At 46.7% G+C, this 12,429-nt stretch overlaps 1 long non-coding RNA gene across 2 annotated transcripts in view; it reads right to left on the bottom strand.

Annotated features, from left to right (window-relative positions):
- The window catches only part of LOC120593236 (uncharacterized), a 23,544-nt gene extending 11,363 nt beyond the window's left edge, over positions 1-12,181 (bottom strand). The window contains exon 1 of one of the 2 annotated variants that reach the window (XR_005650329.1): positions 12,098-12,181. This is a non-coding gene — a long non-coding RNA (uncharacterized LOC120593236). Of the gene's footprint in view, positions 1-1,553; positions 1,597-12,097 lie in introns of those variants that run through there. The other variant, XR_005650328.1, reaches the window with a different exon arrangement.
- Positions 12,182-12,429: the final 248 nt, after the last annotated feature.

Below are 12,429 nucleotides of genomic sequence, written 5' to 3'. Positions count from 1 at the left end.
GGACAGGGCGCCACCGCCCCGGGACCGACAGACAGCTAGACCTATGGCTGCCTCCCACAGCCCACCTGGGAGTCCTGGAGGTTGGGCCGCAGAACTACACCAAACCATCTAGGCTGCAACTTCAGTGAAAAATGCCCTTCCTGAGCAATTAGGCCAACACAAACAAATTGGCCCAGAAAATCAAGGCTCCCACAAGAGCAGGGACTTGATCTTGAAGGAAGACAACATTTCCAGCCTTGTACCTCTTAATCAACACAATTATGCAGAGGCATTTGCCGACAGTCCCCCTGCTAGTCTCTACCCAAGCCCCAGATATTGCTCAATTGGTAACAACCTAATTAGTGAAGGAAGGAGAGCGTGGAGGGAGCGGGGCAGTCACAGCGCTCCTTTTCAGGAGGCTGCTTGCCTTCAAAGGAGCCATTGCGGGCAAGTGGAGGGCTCTCCTGAGCCGAGCTCAAGGTGAAGGGAAAATGGCAGCTCCAGGCTTGTAAATCAGCACCGCCTAATGTAAACAATGTACTCTTCCTGCTTCTAATGAGCCCATTTTCCCCCAGCTGGAAGGGGCCAGCACTGGCAGGGAGGCCTTTGATGTGATTCATTGGAAGCTTGATGCTGGCGGAGGCATTCTGTAGCAGGCTGAGCCCTTTCATCTCTGCAAAGAGAGACAACCCCGCCACCCCACCCCACCCCCACCCCACCCCACCCCACCCCCGCCTCGCTGGCCCACCTGGAAGACAGGTCTTTTACAATAGCAACTCTGGAATCAGCTGTCGAAAGAAACCAGATGTTTTTGCTTTTACTCATCTTGATCAAATTAGCCCGGAAGCTGTGTGGCTTCCTGGAGGCAGAGAAGGGTGAGTGCGGATGGGGCAGGATGGGGCAGGTGTGGGGAGGCGGGGATGTCACAATGGAATAGATTATGCAAATGTATTCATTTGTGGAAACGCGAATGTTCTTAAGGAAATCATCTGACTAAATTAGGAAAAATTGTTTTTGATCAATGAGCAGAGTTAGACCAAACTCCCCAAAATAATCTGCAATGCTTTCCCCACTCGTTGCCAAGAACGCAGTTCCCTGTGCTTGCGCAGCCAGAGGGTCAGCTGAGGACCACGGAATGGCGGGGCGGGGGAGGCTGGAGGTAGAAGCAGGCAGAGCCCTCCTTAAATTGCCTCAGGAGACAGACACAGCCTCAACTAGAAGGACAGAGATGTAGGTGTCATGAAACAGCCTGGGACTTCCTTGTTCTCCCACCCTCCCCTAGAGAAACCACACCTTCCATTTCTGCTTCCGCCTCCCAGTGGTGGGGTCTGGGGTCAGTGAGACTCCCTACTGAAGGACAGACCCCCTAAGACAATCCCATGCTGTCCTCCCATGCCTCTCCTTTGCTCTCTTGCCCCAGCGTCATGCTCTCTCTTCCTGGCTCCCCGTTCCTGATCTTGTCCCAAAGCCAGAACTTTCCATGCCAGGCTTGTGTTTCACTGGGAAACCTCTACCCCACAGTATCCCATTTTCCCCCCACTACAAGCCTAGAAAGTAAGCACGGTATCACTCACCATGCACAGAGACCGCACAGGCCGTACTTTTTTTCATTTGTCTTACACAAGAAGAAACCAAGGCTCAAAGAGGTTATGCAATTGGCTCAAGTTTACCCAGCTAGTAAGTGCCAGAGAGAATGTAAACAGAGCCTGTTTAAAAGGTGTCAAACCCAGTAACATCCCTTTCATCCCTTGCTGTGAGTCTGTGATTTACAATAAGAAATATATATATGGTCTTCGTCCTGTTACCGGCTCACAGCTCCTAAAACCCTTGGAATATCTTCAGTGTTGAGAATTATAAACGTGTCTCTTGTTATGTTAATAAGGTGACTTTTGAGAAACACCTAAGGTTGGGAGCTGGTTGGCAATGTCCCACTCCTCTGGGGAGGAGAGAGGGTTGACTCAATTGCCAATGGCCAATGACTTGGTCAGTCATGACTATGAATGAAGCCCTCATAAAAAAAACAAAAAGGACAGCTTGTCAGCCCTTTTGAGAGAGTTTCCATGTTAGGGAACTAAAATGCTTGCACGTGTCACTATGCAGGGGCCCAACTCCACGAAGACCGAAGCCCCTTTGTTCAGGACCTCATCCTTTATATCTCTTCATCGGGCTGTTGATTTCTATCCCTTAGTAGCCTTTGTAATCAATAGGTAATCTAGTGAGTAAATGTGTTTCTTGAGTTCAGTGAGCAGTTCTGGCAAATTAATGGAACCCGAGGAGGAGGTCGTGGGAACCTCTGATTTATAGCCAGTCAATCAGAAATACAGGCAACAACCTGGACTTGCAATTAGCACCCTGATTTGGAGAGGTTCGTTGGAACCTCCACCTGTAGCCTGTCAATTAGAAGCCCAAGTGTCTGAAGTAGGGGCAGTTTTGTGGGCCTGAGCCCTTAACTTAAGGAATCTGATGCTATCTCCTAGTAGATAGTGACAGGATTGAATTAAATTCCTGCCGGTGTCTGGAAATTGCTTGTTGGTGTGGGGAAAAAACACACACACACACACACACGAACTGGATCCAGAATCCATTCACTCCCCTATCCCCCAGGAACTCATGCCAGCTGTTCACTCAGCATCTCTGAGAAGCCAGGGCAGGAACCAATTTGTTCATTCTCTCGACAGTAACAGGATGTTTCAGCAGATCCTAAGCAGAGCCTGAGTGTGCGATCCAGGGATCCTACACACATGCACACGCACATGCACACACACATTTTGATCATAGCAGTTAAGGAGACATAAGGAAAAAAAATGTCAGCACCTGAGGCAGAGCTACATACAGGCTGTATACAGACGCAGACATTCCCAGGAGTCTAGAGCCTACAGGAGTCAAATCCCAAGGAGGGTCTGTGAGAACCTGGGAAAGACTCCACATTGAGAATAGTCTAGCTCATCACTGACCTGAGGGCCAGAGAGGCGTGGTGCTTCCCTGCAGCTGCTTCTCCAGCCTGCCCCACACAGCCAATCGGAGGAGAAAGAAAGCCTGGGAGGCATAAAACCCAAAGAGCTGTAGCACCTTAGGGCCCAAGCACCCTTGCTTCAGGGCCCTCCTCAAAAAAGCAAAACATGACAAAGGGGACAGAATTTCCACACGTTTTGCAACAGGGTGACAGGTGTAGTCCTGAGGGAGCGGTGATGACAGTCTACAGAGAAGAGGAGGGAGAGTGCAGCTCAGAGCAGACCCCCCTGCAGCAGAGACCCTGAGGCTGTGGTGGTCCAGCGGATGGGAGAGGCAGTGGTATAGCCAGAGGTACACTGTTCTATTGGGGACACAAATAGTGACTGCCACAGCACTGTGGTTAGAGAAATCTAGAGGACTTCATGGAATGCAGTGACACCCCTGATATCTGCTGAGTTCCCTGGTAGTTAGGAAATGACAGGGGCTGTTGGGCACAGGAGAGACAAGTTTACAAATGAAGAGAACTTCATTTATACCCAAAGGCTGTGAGGCCCGGGGACTCTTGGTTACAACACTAGTGCTAACTGACACCCGTTGCAGACCTACCCCTTGTACCTGGGGAACAAAGACCCACCCAGAAAACACAGGAATGAATTGTCACCATTCGTGCCCTCAGGGAGTTCCCAGCCTAGATGAGATAAAGACAGATGAACCAAAGATTGGAGTAAATGCTTCACTGTCACTCCCCAAACCATTGACTATGAGAGCAGAGCCAGAGCAATGCATGCTACCTGGGTCAGTCAAGGGAGGCTTCTTAGAGGAGGAGGTGTTTGAGCTGGGCCTTGAAAGTGTGGAGGAGTTCATGAGGTAAAGCTGGAGGAAGACTAGGCCAGGCAGTGAGAAGAACCTGAGCACAGGCCTGAAGGTGGGAGAGTACTTTAGGGATTCTCGTGGAGCTGGAACAGTGTCACACCTGGGGAAGGGGAGCAGGAAGAAGGGAGGTCGAAGGTGCTTGTGCAGCACCTGATGCCATGCCAGGGCATTTGCATTTAATCCACACTCAGAATCGATCATGTGATGGTGTCAGGGCCTCTTCTTTTTCCTTTTGTAGTGGACACTCTCGAAAGACATCCTGACTCCTCAGGGTGCCATCCAAAAGCAAGAGGGACACCACTTATGGCAGGGACTCCACAGTGACCTGTAATGAGCCTGCTGTGTTTTGAGGAAGACCAGCAATGAGACAGGACAGAGCTGCATGGCATTGCTTCTCTCTTCTTCTAAACATGCCCCATAGTATGGGAGCCCCAGCCCTCCACCTCCATCCACCCCAGTATAATCTCCAGTCCCCTAAGAAAAGAGAGGGATGAAGACAAATATAAAGTGTACACAGCAAGGCAGCAGTTACCTGTCCCATTATTCAGATGATGGAACTGAAACTAGACAAGGAACAAATTTACTCTAAGTCACATCATAGATCTGAGACCAGAACTCCAGGCTCCTGACCCTGGTTAATGGTCTATCTACTAACCGAGTCCACATCCCCTGAGAGCTGTGGGTTGGAGTCTATCCTTTGATCATCCTAAGCTCCCAGAATAAAATTTTTTCATGATATAGGTGCTAAAGGAAATAGGTGTCCTCCCAGCAGCCCCCACACCCCCACACCCCAGCCAAAACACACAGATACACTCAGACTCAGCTATAGCATCTACCATGGTAACAGCAGAGATAGCAATAGCGCCTGCTGGGCACCAAGCACTGGGCCAGCACCTGACAGGCACCAGCTCGTTTTGTCCTCATGGTGATCCTAAGCCGTGAGAATTGTTACTACCACCGTTTTCCAGATGAGATTCAAGGTGACTGAGCTGTCCCTCCGCACAGTGAACATAACTCAGACAAAGAAGACGCACATACACTGCAATTACCATTTCATACCACATCAACGTAGTTCAACCTAAAAGGTAAATACGGCCTCCGGGAAGCCACATGATCCCCTTCCGTCCACCAGAAGGCCTGGGGGATCCCAACCCAGCGAATGGGTCCTGGAATTCTACCAGTACTTTTCAGGCCTAAACATTCATCAGGCCAATGACAGAATGGAAACAGCCCCATTGCCTCTAACTCCTGTTTCCCAATTAGCTGACGATCCTCATCATACCTCATCTCACCTCACCTGCACTCAGGTGACAACTCAGCTGCCTCATCTTAGGCCATGCACGTTTCTCACCTGAACCACTGCAACATCAGCCTCACTTCTCTTCCTTCTTCTTATCACTACTCCTCACTTCATTAATTCTCCATGAGGCAACCGGGATAAATCTGTTGAATGCATACCTCATTGTGTTCCTGCTTAAAACCCTTTAATAGCTCCCCGTCATCTTAGAAAATAACCAAACTCCTTCATATGACCCACAGAGTCCTCCCTGTATGAGGCTTGCACCTCTCTCATACAGCCGTACTGAATTTCATTCAGTTAGTCTAAAAATGCCCAACTCTCTCACCTCTGGATCTTTGCACATGCTGTTGCTGCTGCCCAGAACACTCTTCTCAACTCTACTAACTTTTGTAATCTTTTAGGGCTCAGCTTAAATATCACTACCACTAAGTGGCCTTCCCTAACCATCACTCACCTGCCCTGGGCCCCAGATGAGCTCCCTGCTACAGCACCTACCTTTCCCTTGGGGAACCTTTTCCACCCTTGTTCTAACTTCTTTTATATATATATAGATATAGATAGATAGATAGATATATTTATATATCTATATATATAAATATGTTTATATTTATATATAAAAAATAATATATTTTCATATAAATATATATAAAAGAATATATATATAAATATATATTTATTTATATATATATATATCTTCCTTGCTAGACGGTAAGCCCTAGGAAGGGTCTATATTGTATTTCTAACTCCAAGCACAGTGTCTCATTCATAATAGAGGTCAATAAATATTTGATAAAGAGAGAAAGGAAGAAGAGAAGGAGAGGTCTCGTCTTATAAGAGCTGCTTCCCCTTTTTTGGCTGAGCCAATTGAGAAAACTGCCTTCACTTACACTAAGGAGAAATGACACCTATGGAGCATTTCCATGTGTCAGGCGCTGCATGGTGACTCATTAAATCCTCACAACAACGCTATTGAGTAGAGACCATCATCAGACCCAATTTGTAGAATCTGAGGATCAGAGAGCTGAAGCATTTTGTCCAAGGTCACACAGCTAAGAAGTGACATCACTGAGAACTGAATTCAGGTCTGAGGCCAGAGACTGGGCTTTTAACCAGTACAGTATACTCCTGGGAAGATTCAAAGTGATCATTTAGGCTATAAGGATCTTCTGAGTACAAGTTGACTACGAAATAAAATAAGCATAAAGTTGCATCTCCAAAGTGAATTACATGGAAGGAGAAAAAGTTTAATCTTGAAACCCTTAAAATGTATTCACATAAAGCCCTAACCAATCACTCTTAAATAATCCACATCTCACATATCACCTGTTATCTGAGCCAGAGAAGGGAAGTCAAATCCTCACTTGTCAAGTGTGTAAGGCAGGAAGATAAAAAAGATTAGCGGTGAGCATGATCTCCAAGACTACAGGGCATAGTGAGGGGAAATGAAGATTTCACTCTTAAAATGTTTGGGCTCAAAAGCGGAAAGTACCTTTCTTCTGACCTCAGGAGATATGCTCAGGAGAACGGCAGATCAGTCCACTTGAATCTGGGTGGACCTGTGATTTGCTTTGACCATAAAAGGCAAGCTTATAAAAAATAATAAATAAATAAAAATAAAATAAAATGCAGGCTTTAAGAGAGTTGACACTTTCTATTTTCCCCTCTGGAAGCCAGCTGCCATCTAAAGAACCTCAAGCTAGATCACTGGCCATCCGGGCACTGCAATGCAGCCACACAGGTGACCCCTGTTACAGCATGGGGAGCAGAACCACTCAGCGGAACCCAGTCAACCCGGAGAATTATGAAAAATAACCAATTGCCATTTTAAGCCACTGGGTTTCAGTGTGCTTTGCTGCATGGCAATAGCTGACTGATATCTGGAGTGATGAAGAGGTGGGGGAGGAGAGAGACAATTATGAGGGTCAGGAGAAAAACATCATGAAGATTGTGTACACAACGTGTATACATGGAGTGAGGCCTGCAGCTAGTGGCTCTGTGCTGGCGGGGGAGGCCGAGAGGGGCACTCCCTAGAATTGCTACTGCAGACTCAGAGCAGAACCTGAGTCTCTGTATCTTGGAATGCACAGGGCAATGTCAAAAGGCAAAATCCCTTGCTTCTGATGTGATTTGACAAACAGCTGCATACCCACTAAGGATAAGCTGCTGTTGAAGCCAGGGGAAGGGCACTGCCAGAGGCTTCTGTGGGGGTTCATGGTCCAGTTCCACATAGAAATAAAAGAGATTCGGAGGAAGGAGAGAGCATATTCAGTTGTAGGGGTCAAAATAGGCTTTGTGGAGAAGAGAGCATTTCAATTGTTTCTTCAAGGACAGACCATTTCCACAAGGGATGACAGGTAAAGAAAGCATTCTGGGAAGAAGGCCAGCATGTGCAAAGGCACGGAGGTTGGTGGAGCACGAGGCACGTGGGGAAACTGGGACAGGTGAGTTTGGGGCTTATTGTGAGGGCAGTAGCTCCAATGAGGCTCCAATGGGAACCCTCACAGATTCTGAGTAAGAATTGGAGTACCATTAGTTTTCCCTGTCATCTGGGGTTCTTGGGCAGCCTGACATTAGAATTGCCAAAAGCCTGGCCCACCACACTCCAGCAACCTTACTTCAAATATTAAAACCTTCCTAAGCCATACTGAGAGGGTGATCTTGGGGGTAGAAGCCATGGCTTGTGATCCAGGCAATATGATGCCCCACTACCTATGTAACTTTGAGCAAATTACTTAACTTGTCTGAGCTTTACCTTTAAAGTTGGTTTACTTTACCTGTAAAGTAGGAATCCATATTATTATCTGCCTCACAGATTAGCTGTGAGGATTAATCAAGATGAGTGTGGGACAGTATTTTGACTTTTTAAAATAGCATTTTTCCCCCACTCTCTTTGGTTCTACAAGGAGGAAGTTTGTTTAAACACTCCTGGTTTTTTGCCAGAGCTTCCCCACCCTGATGGGCGAGTTTAGGAAAGGAACTGCCTTGCATAGCCCAGTCTATCCCTCTCTTCCTCTTCAAGACCTGCCAGCCAGCAGAGCACACCCATTTTGCTCTGCTCTCCGCCATGCTGGGAATCCACAGCGCTTAGGGCATGGGAGTCTGTTGATGGGTCAATGGAAGTCAAGAAAGGGTACAAAGGTGGATCTGAGAGCAAACAAAATATCTGGCACATCACCTGTAGGAGACTGGTTCCATAAATCATAGGATACTCATACAATTGAATAACATTCAGATATTAAAAATTATGCTAAGAAAAAAACATAAAAAGGAATTCATTCTTTCAGTGAAAAAGTATATATAAAACATACACTATAATACAATTTTTAAAATATATACCCACATAAAAACAAAGTTTAAGAAGGTTATTTCTGGGTGACACACTATGGGTAATTTTTTTCTTCTTTTTATTCTCTGAATTTTTTAATTTTTGTATGGACAAACCTATTATTGAGGGGTTTGAGCAGACTCAAGAAATACCCCCACTTTCCTCACTTAGGCTCTGAACTAACTGAAGAGAATAGAAAACAGCAAGACAGGTAGAGATCAAAGTATCAATTTTCTTATTAATACTAGCATGGTTGGAAGGGGCGCTTGGGTGTGCAGCAACAATAGGCTTTCTGAGAATGAACCTCTGAAGTAGACAGACTTACACAGGTGATGTGATCAGCTGCCCCTAGAGTGGAGGCAAACAGCCTTGAAATCAACAATGGCTTGGCAACAATCACCATCGTCATTACTTATTGAACAGTTACTATATGCGAGAGATTGTGCCAAGTGTTCTATGTACATGAGCACATTTAATCTGTACAACAACCCTGAGAGGTAAGTTTCATTACCCTCTTTTTTCAGGTGAGGAAATGGGGCACGTAAGGTGAAGTAATTTTTCCAAAGTTACATAGTGGGCGAGCTAGAATTTGAACCCAGGCTATCCAAGTCTAATGTCCACACTCTGTCCATTTGGAGGGACTGCCTCTAAGGGCATATATATGAGCCTGCCCATGAAAGGGAAAGAAAGGTCTGGCTGTAACACAAGGATATGAAACAGGCTCAAAGTCAGCCACCAAAGAGATTTCCAAAACCACTTGTGATGAGGTACATATTGATGGAACAGCCACCAGACACTTTGTCCTGGAACACAGCACAATATAATAGAAATTAACTGGCCTTGGATTCAGACACTCTGGAATCCCATTAAATACTTGTGTGACCCCAGAAAAATTCATCTCCTTTCTGGGCCTCAACTTCTTCATCTGTGAAGTGAGGATTTTGGGTAGATTGACTTGGTAGGCCCCTTCCAGCTATGATATGCTGAGATTCTGGGGGGCTCTGATGCCCCAAAGCCAGGCTGAGGTGTGATCCTGCTGGGCCTGAGTGGAGGGAAGCCTGGATCTGCTCAGCAGAGCACACCCCGAGCCCATGGTCTTGGTCAGAAAAGAGGTTTGGTTCTGAAAACAACACTGTGTCAGCCGGCAGACATCTTCTGGCCCATATTCCACGCTCAGCTGAGTACAGGAGAGAATTAGACAAGAACAAATGAATACATAATAAATTTTCTCCTTAAATCTCTGAGAGGTCTGAGAGAACCTAAATCAACCTCACTTTGAGGACCACGTAGTAAAGCAGCCGTAGTGGGCATGGAAGTAAAAGTGGCCACGGACACAGGAGCTGCCACCTCTGTAGCCAGAGTAAAGGCCCCAGAAAATAGTGGGACACTTGATAGCCAAGATGCCCCAGTGTAGAAAGAATCCTTTCAGCACTGGCTCCAGCACCCTCGCTGCCCCCAAAGGCTGCATATCATGGACACCTGCGACTTTCTGCCCGAAAGCCTTCTCTTTGGCTGGAAGCAAGCCTCCACCAATGACAAACAGAGAAACCCGTCCCCAGCTTCCTCAGCCCTTTGGTGAGAGAACTCGGAGATGTGTTCAGACTGTCTTCCAGAGCTGCTGCGGGGATCAAGCTCTAGGTGACTACAGTGGAACTAGCGACACTCTCCTTTCACTGGCTTCTGTGCCTGCCCTGTTTCAGGTCCCCAACCCCCGCCACCACCACCGATATTTCCTGGGATCAGTTCTCGAATAAACTACTAGGACTTGCATCCTTGTTCGGTGCCTTTGTAATGGGTCAGCCAGGCTAGGTTAAACTACGAATTTAAACTAGGTTAAATTCCATTTCCCACGTGTTTCCGGTTAAGGCAGGCCACAAAGAAAGTCTTGCTGGAATTTTGGAGGGTGGAAGGGAGGCAGTAGCCATTCTGTGGCTCGCACACACCATGGCTGAATGGCTGACTCATGTCGGCATGAGGTACACACCTGCTTCACTTCCCATGGACCTTCCTGAGGCTTCCCTGGCCACCAGCTCAGGTGTGTTTAGCTCTGTGGCGAAGGAGGACATACCATACCAGCAGAGGCAACAAGAAAAGGCCCTAATTTTAGAGAGTTTTCATGGGGTCTCAGCATATCCTTGCTCTCCATGATCTAGTTTCAAATGCCCTTCACAACCTCATCTTTTGATGCCAAAACATGCCTCCATGTTTTGCAGGCTGCAGCTTGCCAGCCCTTTGATTTCCATCCATCTTCCCTTCCCAAATGCATGCCCTGTGGACTTCAGCCTCCAACAACAGGCACTGTGACCACAGCCTTACAGAGATTCCCGCAATGTGTAAAGTCCGATCTTTGTAACAGATCCCCTGAATGTGAACCAGAAACAAAGTGTACCACTCAGAGTTCTGGAAAACCCCCACTTGGACATGTTTTGCTTCTTTCTGGTGACAGTTGCCCCTCTCTGATTGAATCCTCACCAATACACTTGGTCTCAGAATCTGCTTCTGGGGAAACTCAGTTCAAGTTAGCCAGGAACACTCAGGATCTATTGGGATGAAACAGAGTTGGAGTCCCCACAGACAGACTGAAACAGAGCCAGAGACATAGCATCCTTAGGATGATATTGAGATGCCATCTTGACCCTTATCCCTCTGGCTGCTGGGACCCATATGCTACACGATCAGGCTTTATACTCACACCTCACACTTCCTCCTGTTCTAAGAAAACATCATTGGCATACTCTTTAGCATTCAACAAGAAATATTTCTGTTAAAATGTCAACAATATCATCACTTTGTTTTTAGGTGGTGGCACATTTCCTGATGCTCAAAATCAAGACCCTCAGTGCAGATTCAGCCTATTCTCCAAGATCCCAAGAGTGAGAGAAGAGCCAATCCTGGACAACCCTTTGTCCAGAGAAAGGAATTAAAGGGTCAGCTGAAATTGGGCTGGGGTTTTCCAAGGATTCTAGGAGGTTGGGACACACGAAGCTTGGGGATCCTTCCCAGGCTTTCACAGTCACCATCCCTAAGCAAAGTTGTTTGTTCCCTCCTTGGCTTACCCACATGGCTCTGAACAAACAAACATTGACCCATTTACCTCTAGGTCGTGTAAATACTGCTCCAACTGCCCCGAGCCTGCCAAGAGCAAGGTGCTGATGCAAGCCAGCATCCTTGGCCCACGAGGCGGTGTGTGGGTAGAGTTTAGTGAATGAGATCAAAGAAAAGGTGCCAGATATCGAGGCTCTTATGGTCCCAGAACACTTACTGTAGGAGAGCCCTCTGAGAGCTTCTACTCCAGCCCCCTCTCCATATAGATAAGGAAACTGAGGCTCTGGAAGGAGAAAGACACACACAAGCTATGAGCTCCTTGAAGCTGTCATGATGACTTGTTTGTCTCTCTTTCCTCAGAACTAGCACAGGAACCGACACAGAGTAAGTATCAATAGCTACTGAATAAACGAATGAATGAACAGAAGACTGCATGAATTCAGTTAGTCGTAACAAACCTAAAACTGGAAGTCAAAACTCCTGACTGCCAGATCCTTCCTCTTTCTTCATGCCTCCCCTAGCCCACCCTTAAGCTTTTATCTGATCAAAAATACAAATGCCCTTCCATCATGTACCCGGACTTCTCTTGAAATATTCACCCAGAATCCCCTTGGGTTGCTCACCCAGAATCTTGGCTCTTCTTCTCAGAAAGTAGAACTTTAGAAAGGCCAATCAAAGGCATTTTAAGGGCAAAGGCATGAAAATCCTGGTTGCTGGGGCAGCTTTTCCAAGTGCATCGGACGAAGGTCTCCAGCTGTGAAAAGGAACATAGAATTAAGACAGCTTTCAGTCCTCACCACCACCTCCAGCCCTGTGTTCCCCACATAATGGTCACTGGGAGATATTAGCATCTAAATTATTTTAAGGAGATATAATAAGATTCACCCAGCAGGCCATTAATGACGAAAGAGGTTATTACTGGAAAAAATCCAAGACTGACTTTGAGCAGAGTTGG

Source organism: Pteropus medius, unplaced genomic scaffold (assembly GCF_902729225.1).
Source record: "Pteropus medius unplaced genomic scaffold, Ma_sr-lr_union100, whole genome shotgun sequence".
NCBI classification, from domain to species: domain Eukaryota; kingdom Metazoa; phylum Chordata; class Mammalia; order Chiroptera; family Pteropodidae; genus Pteropus; species Pteropus medius.
The sequence above is the reverse complement of the archived record's forward strand: the minus strand, read 5'-3'. Positions and strand labels throughout refer to the sequence as shown.